We start from the raw sequence: 10,238 nt of genomic DNA, 5'->3' as shown, positions 1-10,238 counted from the left end.
CATACATCAAAGAAGTTTCAGACATGACAGCCAGACTACTAAGACCCCTCAGAATCCGAGTAGCTCACAAACCCACCAACACTTTCAAACAAAAACTAACAAACTTAAAAGAACCAGAACAATCCACAGACAAAACCAACGTCAACTACAAAATTCCATGCAAGGACAGTCACAACTACTACGTAAGACAACAGGAAGAAAGTTAGCCACCAGGATATACGAACACCAGCTAGTCAAAAAAAGACACGACCTTCTCTCCCTCGTAGCCCTGCACACGGATTAAAAATACCACCATTTCTACTGGGACAACACATCTATCCTGGGACAGGCTAATCAAATACACGCCTAAGAATTCATAGAGGCCTGGCACTCCAACCACAACGCCATAAACAAACACATAGATCGAGATGCCATCTATCAACCCCTCAGAAAACGAACAGGAAATGACATCATCACAAACCCCAGGAACCCCATCGAGGAGAAAGATATAAAGAGAAAGCAGGAGACAACAGATTCTCTTCACTTGGAGGTCGCCACTGATGATGATGTTACCTAGCCAAGTAATGAAACGTCTGGATATCAAAGCTACAGCTGAGCAAGCAAACCTTCACCCTACATTTTAAATTATTTTTCATGTTTATGTTGCATGAATCTGCGGTCATTGATCCACAGTTTAGTTCAACTCCCTAAAGGTAACATGCTGATTTCTCCAGTTGTTCATATTTCAATGTGATGCATCCACTGTGTGCATAACGAGAGGGAGCTTGCTTCCCACATCTTGTGTTTATCTGTGCCTTATGTCCAGCATTCATCAATGGCGAGAGCAAGGGGCGAGGGCGAGACCAATGTGTCAGCCTTTCCGTGCCCATGCACGGCACCAACATTGGCAATTCTCCACTGTGCATTTACAGCCAGTCCTCAGTGCCCCTACACCCACGCCCTGCCCCTTTGAAGTATCGCCATCATTTTGTGCTGTCTCGCTGTGCTCTTCTCACCAGGATGAATTACTTCTCCTCAAACTCATTCAGATTTCATCTGACAAAACGTTCATTAAGAATTCCTTTGCATAAACATGCACTTCGCAGCTCTCGTTATTTGATTATCCTGGATGTCTTTCATACGAAAAAACGTTCACAGCAACTTGATTTGCAAAAGGAAACCGCGCTCCCTTTCATTATCCCTATGCAACCTACATTTCAACACAGTTTAGTCAACTGGCTCAAACCATTCTTGGAAATTTTGGAATAGCGTCAACGCATATAAACTGACCATTAGCGTTCCAATACGACAGCTGTGATCATCTGAAAACGGCACCGCGGAAATGCCATTGATGACAGTGACGAGAGTGGGATTCGAACCCACGCGTGCAGAGCACGATAGATTAGCAATCCATCGCCTTAACCTCTCGGCCACCGCGTCACAGACCCTGGGGCAGCTATGACCTTATGAATAATTGAATTGGGTAAATTATGCAGAGCAGCAGATATTTCTCCCTGGTGTTGGTAAAATGATATTTAACATAGTACGGTTCTAAGACTGTGGTCTGACCCCTGGGTTGTGGGGCAAGTGCACTCCCACTGTCACACAATGCACACAGTGATCTGAACAAAAATGAGGAAATGAATATTTAACAAGGTCTGTTGAATTCTGTGAAGATTTGAAGTCAACGGAATGAAGAACCCGAGACAGCAGGAGGTGTTCTTTCAATAAAGAGTTGAATAGAGCTCTTAAGAATAGTGGAATCAAGGGTTATCGGGATAAGGCAGGAACAGGATACAGATTGAGGATGTTCAGGCCATGATCATAATGAATGGTGGTGCTGGCTCGAAGGCAGAATGGCCTACTCCTGCACCTGCTGTAAATTGTCTATTAAATTGCCTGTGAGGAATTGTTTTCCAGACTGGAGGAGAGTGCATAGTGCTCAATGTCATTATTCGGAACACCTAACTTCCGCTCAGATGTTTTTGACACGCACTTGTGTACAGAACAGACAATTTCAAAATCCAAAATATGGCTAAACTGACAATTGAAGGCAACAATGCAAAAACCTTGATCTGTATCATTTTCCTGCACTGTGCGACACCAAGTCACTGTATGATCACAGCAACACAGTGAGCAAGTGTCAGAAGGAAAATGAGTGCAGTGCCAGTGCGCATGCGGGGAGCAGCAGGTGACACACGGGGAAGTGCATTTCCCACAACAGGAACACTTCCCAAACAACGGACTGAGGTGGAAGAATTCAGAGGGGGTTTACATTTTGAAATTTGATGCCAGAGACACAATGGAGACCTGTCATTGAGTCTGTTAAAGTGAAGATTTTAAGATTTCTACAGATGCAAAACAAAATAAAAAGCTCATGGGTTAGTGAAGGCAAAAGATGAAATTGTACATTTCATCAATCTACCCATCTTTACAATGAGTACCTCACCACTTTCCTCACTCAGGGACTGAACCACTGGTGAAGATGATCATATAATCCCCGTTACTAGCCATGGAATCAGAGAAACTCGGTTTCCCAAACGTTAAGGTAAAACCAGGAATGTGGAGGTAAGCATTAATGTGTTGCTCCTGTGCTGAAGGTGGCCAGTACACGGTATCTCTGTTTAAGTATAGTGGGGTGTGCTGTGCCGAAGGTTTAATTTTGAGCCTCACATGGAGCAGCTTTAATTTGTCGTCGTGTTGAGGGATACGGACAGAAGGTGATATTGAGCAAAGCCAAGTTTATGGGAAAATACCCGTGTTTGTGGATTGAGAAACAACCTCTTCTGGATAATGACTCCTTGATCTACAAACATACTGCAAGTATCTAAAACTTGAAGAGACATGTGTGTAGAGAGAGCCGAAAGTTTTTTTCAGCAGATGGATAACGTTTCCCATGTGCACTGCGTTAAATTCCGGGAAAATAGATGTTTTCATGTTTCACAGTTTGTTGCAAAAACACAAAGGTTGTTGCAATAATAAACAAAGAAATCACATAGGACCGTTTGAATATTGTATTGAACTGAATTTTGGTCTGAGCATATTTTATCTTAACTGGCGTGCTGCAGAGAAGTACAGAGGGTTAACAATACAAAAGGACAGAGTCTTCTTGGTGGATTTCTTGGGTGGAGTTAAGAATGTACGAAATATACATAACATCATGTGAATGTGGTCAAGTCTTTAAAGTAGGTGTTGCATCTCCAAGTGACGATTCAATTCCGACTCATTAGGATATCACTTCCGTCTGCAGTTATTTTACGACATCAACTCCATTTTCAGAGTTTCACCTTGAACAATACGCCACACCTTACCACTCCATGAACTTGTTATACTCAATCTTATTCAGTTGTATGTGTTCATGAAATATCTTTGTGTCTGAAGTCAACAAATTCTAAATTGTCACGCAACCACACTGACTTTCACTCAATGGTATATTCTCTCCTTGTACGTTTGATCGGGCATCTTTTGAATCACTCTGAAGTCAGCTTCTACGTTTTATTTCTGGAAAGTCGTTCATGATTTAAGTAACTCTATTGAGTGGAAGAAACTCTCATCCAAACTTTTCTTCATCATTCACTAATGGTTTTCAAGCTCTAACTAAAGTTATCTGTTCACTAGAAAGAGGGACTTTCCCCGATTTACTCATTCAAACCTCGCGTTATGTGAAAATCTCATTTGTTTACATCAAACTTGCGTGTTTGTGCTTCCAGCATTTCCAAATCTCGTGAATAAACTCCTCCATTCTTTCTATATTCCCGTTTGTATCCTTTCTGATATTGTTATGTCTCAGTAAACAACGTCACTTGGCTTTCTAATATCTTGCTATCCAGGAAACAGCGTCTGTGCCCTTTCTAACTTCTTCACATGTTTTTGGTGAAGAATGAGGACAAGGATTACACACAATGTTCCCACTGAGAGTGACAAAAAGATTTTACAGTTACGCTATGAACTCTTTGCTTTTTAAATATGACGCCTCTATTTATAAACTCCAATAAGGTAAATTACTATCTATCCAGTTCATGAACATCGTCTCGATGGAGACGAGAATTTTCTATGTCTTCCTTTCTTCTTCCACGGAATGTCTGAAAGGTTTGTAAGGCCAACATCTCGAAATGCCCATGTCCTGAGTCAGTCTCAGCTATTTCTAAAGGCGACTGAAGTTCAAATACTTCATAGGGTGTCTCCCATCATTCCAATGCAGACTGGTTCTGGACAGTAAATGCTATCACTAAAGGCCACCGTGAATCTGAAATCAACAGTTTTCGCACAGTAATTCTCGTAGCTATTGTGTATCGGATGTTCGTGTTCTTGTTCAATTTGTTCATCATTTCATGAGTCGCTGTGTTGAATTTTACTGAATGATTAATTAGTGAATGGAGACATTACCTTCACCACTCAGTCGAAACTCCATGGAACATTGAAAAAATTGACTCATACACTTCCAGAGGACGGTCCTGCCATTACTGGGATGAATCAGTCAACATTCCCCACGTATCCTCGAAGCCAAGGATTTCCTTTTCCATTTTAGCAGATCATTGCAGCACTGAGTCCCATGTGTGCGTTCATTAAAACCAAAACAGTTGCAGCAAGACTTTAAAACTAAGATTTTGCAATCTGCTTGCATTGGTTGTCCCAAAAATTACATTCCATATTATGGTATGTTTGTGGATGAAAGAACTTTCTGAATCTTGAGCAATTATATTTCAGTTTTGTCAAAAAATTATCATTCGCTGTTCTCTCTTTCCCTTTCAGTTTCCCGTTTTATATCCCGTATTTTATCAGTTTACCTTAAGTTTTCAATATTTCAATCAATCTCGCTCCTGATTACCAATCCGAGAGAAGGCCACAATTTTGTCAATTTATATGCAGTGCAGCTGTAGGGGCGGTGACCAAATGGAAAGGCATTGGTCACGTGAACCAAATAAAAGTAGCCAGCTGGTGGAATCTGGCCGTTCCAGCACAGTCATATTTAAAACATTTAACGTAATCTTTAGCAAAATCATATTGGCAGAAAATAAGAAAACAAGATGAAAAAAATTGCTGATGCTGAATATCAAACAAAAACAGCACACCTGTGATTTAACAGCAATTTCTGTTTCTGTGACAGATTGGCAGATTTTGTCGCAGTCCATGAGAACAGTGCTCAGTAGAATCAAACAGACAGCATGGACCTGGGAGTGTGATATCAGACAGTAATAATGAATGAGTGGAGAGTGTTGTACTGGAAAAGCACAGCAGGTCAGGCAACATCCGAGGAGCAGAAGAATGGACGATTTAGATATAAGCCATTCATCAGGAATTAGGCTTGTGAGTCGGGCAGAGGAACAAAGCTGAAGCCAGGTGCCAACTCGCAGGCACCTCCTCCTACAGACCACGATCACAAACTCTCCTCCCCTCACCAAACTATCACCACCCAGACCATCCACAATCTCATCAGCTCTGGGCATCTCCCATCCACAACCTTCAACCTCATTGTCCGTGAACCGCGGAATTCCCGATTCTACCTCCTTCCTAAGATTCACAAACCTGACTGTCCCAGTCGACCTATTCTCTCATCCTGAGCCTGTCCCATTCGAATCATTTACTCCTAAATTGACACAATCCTCTTTCCCCATTTCAGGAAATGCCCACTTACATTCGTGACGCCCCAATGGATTTCACCTCCTCCAAGAATTTCTTTTCACTGACCCACAACGCGTCATCTTCACCATGAACATCCAGTCCCTGTACAAATCCATCTGCGTGACAGAAGTCAGCAAGCCTTCCATTTCTTAATCTCACAGCATCCCAACCAGTGCCTTTCCACCGACATCCTCATCCACCTGGCTGAACATGTCCTCACAATCAACAACTTCGCTTTCCAATTCTCCCATTTCCTCCATCGAAACTGGTAGCCATGCGCACCCGCATAGGACCTAACTCTGCCTGCCTGTTTGTCAGATACGCGGAACTGTCCATCTTTCGCAGTTACACAGGCACCATCCTCCACCTGATCCTCCTCTATATTGATGAATGTTTGGGGCCACTTTGGTGCGCCAACGAGGAGGTTGAATTGCTCACTAACTTTACCAACACCTTCCACTCCGACCTCAAATGTATCTGGATCATCTTGGCAACTTCCCTCACTTTCCTGGACCTCTCCATCACCGACTCTGGCGACTGACTAATTACAGACATATACTACAAGCCCTCCGACTCCCACATGTATCTCGACGACATCTCCTCCAACCCTATCTCGTGTAAGAACGCCATTCTTTATTCCCAATTCCTCCTCCTGCAGCACATATGTTCCCAGGATGACCAATTACACCTCAGAAAGAACCAGTTGGTCTCCTTCTTCCACGATCACAAATTGCCTTCCCACGTGGTTGACAGCGCTCTCGAGTTCATCACCTCTATTTCACACACCACCACCCTTGAAGCCACGCCTCTCAACGCAACAAGGACAGAACCACCTGGTTCTCACCTTACATCCCATCAAACACCGCATAAACGCATCATATTCTGCCACTGATGCCATCTCCACACAGACACGATGACCAGACATATATTACGCTGCCCAGCCCTGCCAAAATTCCGTCAAGACCATTCCCTCCATGACCCCCTCTTCAGGTCCACACATGCCCCCACCAGCCCACAACCCTCTCCTGGCACCTTTCACTGCCACCAAAGGAAGGGCGAAACAAGCACCCGCATCACTCCCCTCACCTCAGCCAAGGCCCGAAGGGATCATTCCACATCCATTAGAAATTCACCTGTACAGCTACCAATGTCATCTACTGAATCCGTTGCACCCAGTGTGGACTCCTCTACGTCAGGGAGACAGGAAAACATCTTGCAGATCATTTCAGAGAACATCTCTGGGACACCCGCACCCACCAACTTCACCGTCCCATGGCTGAACACTTCAACTCCCCCTCCTACCCCAACAAAGACATTCAGGTATTGGAACTCCTCCACTGCCAAACCGTTACCACACAACGCCTGGAGGATGGACGCCACACATTCCGACTTGGGACCATAACACCACACGGGATAAATGTGAATTTGAACAGTTACCTCCTTTCCCCTCCCCCAAACCCAAGCCTTCAACTCGGCACCGCCCTCTCGACCCATTCCATCACTGCTATTTCTGACTTATTTTCTTCTCCCTCGTATTCATCCATCTATTGCTTTCCAACTATTTCCCCAGAGCCCCACACCATTTCCATTTATCTCTTAGCCCCGACTCACAAGCCTTATTCCAGATGAATTGCTTAAGCCTGAAACCTGATATCTCCAGCTCCTCGGATGCTACCTGATCTGCTGTGCTTTTCCAGCATCACACTACCAACTCTGATCTCCAGCATCTGCAGTCCTAACTTTATCCTTGGAATTGTCAATGACCTTAGAGTGAAAATATCCCTCGCTTGCAGTGATCACAGTGCGACTGAGTTTTCCATTTATTTTGGGTGAGGGCAGGCTGGATCTGAGACGAGCGCTTACCATCTAAACAACGGGAATGGTATCAGATAGCGAAGTTCGGGCGGGCTGAAGTGAAGTGGAACATTCTATCAGCAGATGGAACAGTACAATTGCATCACATCATCCAGACTGTAAAAGACAGGCAGAAGGAAAAAATCAACATCAGTGCAGGCACAAGGACAGGTCAAGTGGAAAGGAGACAATACAACAGACTGAAGTGCAGTGGAATTATTTCTGTGAAATGATTCGATATATAAGCTACACCTTTACATATGGACTGCCCTCACATTGGGAAAAGGAATTCCCTGCAGTACAATGGCGATATTAGCCTGCGACATCACAATGTTGAGAGACACTGACATGGTTTCTCCTGTAGCAGCATGGCCGAGTAAAAGCATGATCGTCCCATCAACCAGAATTCAATACTTCAAAGCTCTCCCCTGTGCTGTACAACTTATTTGCTGCTCCTGTCGTCAGATCTCAATCACTTCACTGTGTATCTTCTGCTTCCTGCTTCATGGAAACACTTGAAACGTGAACAAATCCACTTTCCACTTTCACCAATCTTTCTCAACTCCCGAGTTGGCACAGGTACGAGCGACCGCTTGGACTTCTCGAGCGCTCTCACTCTGGTATGATCTGAATGATAAAGTGGAATGTGTCTGATCTGCAGAATGTTCCCACTGGGACGGTGCTGTTTATCCCATCCTCGGGGACTGAGCTGTCTCTAATGGCAGAGTATTCAGCCATTTCCCTCCACTTGCAGGCATTATGAGTGGATGTAAGTGCGGATATGATCTGAAGCTTCCTCTCACGGGCACAGCCAGGTGCAAGAGCGCCGCTGGAACTTAGCGACATCGATTGCGAACTTCCTCCAAAAATCATTTATTTGTGAGAGAGAGAAAGGTGCTGAGCTGGTTGGAAAGAGAGAAATGGGCTGTGGACTCTCTTCCCTCAGTAGAATTCAAATAAGTGCATTTTTGTGTTGCCCATTTGATGTTCAGAATCAATCTTCGCAGAACAATCCAGCAGAAAGGCTTTTGTTTCAGAGGCGTCAGTTTCTTTGCTGCAATCGGGCATCAGTTAACATCTGAGTCCCAACTGTCCCTGATGAAGCGACTCCGAATGAAACCCTCACTCACTGAGGACCATCCCCACAGCCAGGAGCTGCGAGGCTTCAGAAAGTCCAAAGCGCAAGGGAAGATTAAAAAGAGCCATTATTTCTCACTCAACGCTTCTGTCACAGCGACAGGGAGAGGGACGACAGAGACGTGTGACGTCATTCACGTGCCGACAGAAGCCGTTCAGCTCATCGAGTCCACGGTAAATCTCTGTCACTTGCTTCTCTCTGAGATTATTCATCATGCTTGTTCTAATAATAGGGAACTGTATCTATCTCGAAATGCTGTCTCCAACAGACTTAACTACATGTCATTCATGGCTGTTCATTTCACCGGAGGACCCTGCTGTGTGACACAGCGTGGGGAATAACTGCAAGGCGGTAAAAACAATGACCGCAGATGCGGGAAACCAGATTGTGGATTAGTGGTGCAGGAAGAGCACAGCAGTTCAGGCAGCATCCGAGTAGCTTCGAAATCGAGGTTTCAGGCAGAATCCCTTCATCAGAAATTAATGCTGTGAGCCTGAAGTGTGGAGAGATACACTAGAGGAGGGTGGGGGTGGGGAGAAAGTTGCATGGAGTACAATGCATGATTGGGGGAGGGGATTAAGGTGAAAGGTCAGGGAGGAGAGGGTGGAGTGGATAGGTGGAAAAGGCGCTAGGCAGGTAGGACAATTCCGGACAAGTCATGCGGACAGTGCTGAGCTGGAAGTTTAGAACTAGGGTGAGGTGGGGGATGGGGAAATGAGGAAACTGTTGAAGTCCACATTGATGCCCTGGGGTTGAAGTGCTTCGAGGCGGAAGATGAGGCGTTTTTCCTCCAGGCGTCTGGTGATGAGGGAGCGGCAGTGAAGGAGACCCAGGACCTCCATGTACTCGGCAGGCTGGGAGGGGGAGTTGAAATGTTGGGCCACAGGGCGGTGTAGTTGATTGGTGCGGGTGTCCTGGAGATGTTCCTTAAAGCGCTCTGCTCGGAGGCACCCAGTCTCCACAATGTAGAGGAGACCGCATCAGGAGCAACGGATATAATAAATGATATTAGTGAATGTGCAAGTAAAACTTTAATGGATGTGGAAGGCTCCTTTAGGGCCTTGGAGAGAGGTGAGGAAGGAGGTGTGGGCACAGGTTTTCCAGTTCCTGCGGTGTCAGGGAAAGTGTCAGGATTGGAGGGTGGGCTGTAGGGGGGCGTGGACCTGACCAGGTAGTCACGGAGGGAACGGTCTTTGTGGAAGGCGGAAAGGGGAGGGTTAGGGTTAGGAATATATATCCCTGGTGGTGGGGTCTGTTTGCAGGTGGCAGAAATGACAGTGGATGATTTGGTTTATGCGAAGGTTTGTAGGGTGGAAGGTGAGCACCAGGGGCGTTCTGTCCTTGTTACGGTTGGAGGGGTGGAGTCTGAGGGCGGAGGTGCGGGATGTAGACGAGATACGTTGGAGGGCATCTTTAGCCACGTGGGAAGGGAAATTGCGTTCTCTAAAGAAGGAGGCCTTCTAGTGTGTTTTGTGGCGGAACTGGTCCCCCTGGGAACAGGTCCGGCGGAGGCGGAGGAATTGGGAATACGGGATGGCATTTTTGCAAGAGGTAGGGTGGGAAGAGGTGAAATGCAAGAGGTAGGGTGGGAAGAGGTGTGCAAGAGGTAGGGTGGGAAGTGGTGTGCATCGGGTCAAATCCCCAT

General features: G+C 45.5%; 1 non-coding gene across 1 annotated transcript; it reads right to left on the bottom strand.

The window, feature by feature from the left end:
• Positions 1-1,337: 1,337 nt before the first annotated feature.
• Positions 1,338-1,419, bottom strand: trnas-gcu (transfer RNA serine (anticodon GCU)). Its single transcript has one exon. It is a non-coding gene; the product is annotated as a tRNA-Ser (tRNA).
• Between the last annotated feature and the right edge of the window lie 8,819 nt (positions 1,420-10,238).

This window comes from Chiloscyllium punctatum, chromosome 21, assembly GCF_047496795.1.
Source record: "Chiloscyllium punctatum isolate Juve2018m chromosome 21, sChiPun1.3, whole genome shotgun sequence".
Taxonomy (NCBI): domain Eukaryota; kingdom Metazoa; phylum Chordata; class Chondrichthyes; order Orectolobiformes; family Hemiscylliidae; genus Chiloscyllium; species Chiloscyllium punctatum.
Note: the sequence above shows the minus strand (reverse complement) of the source record. Positions and strands in the feature narration are given on the sequence as shown.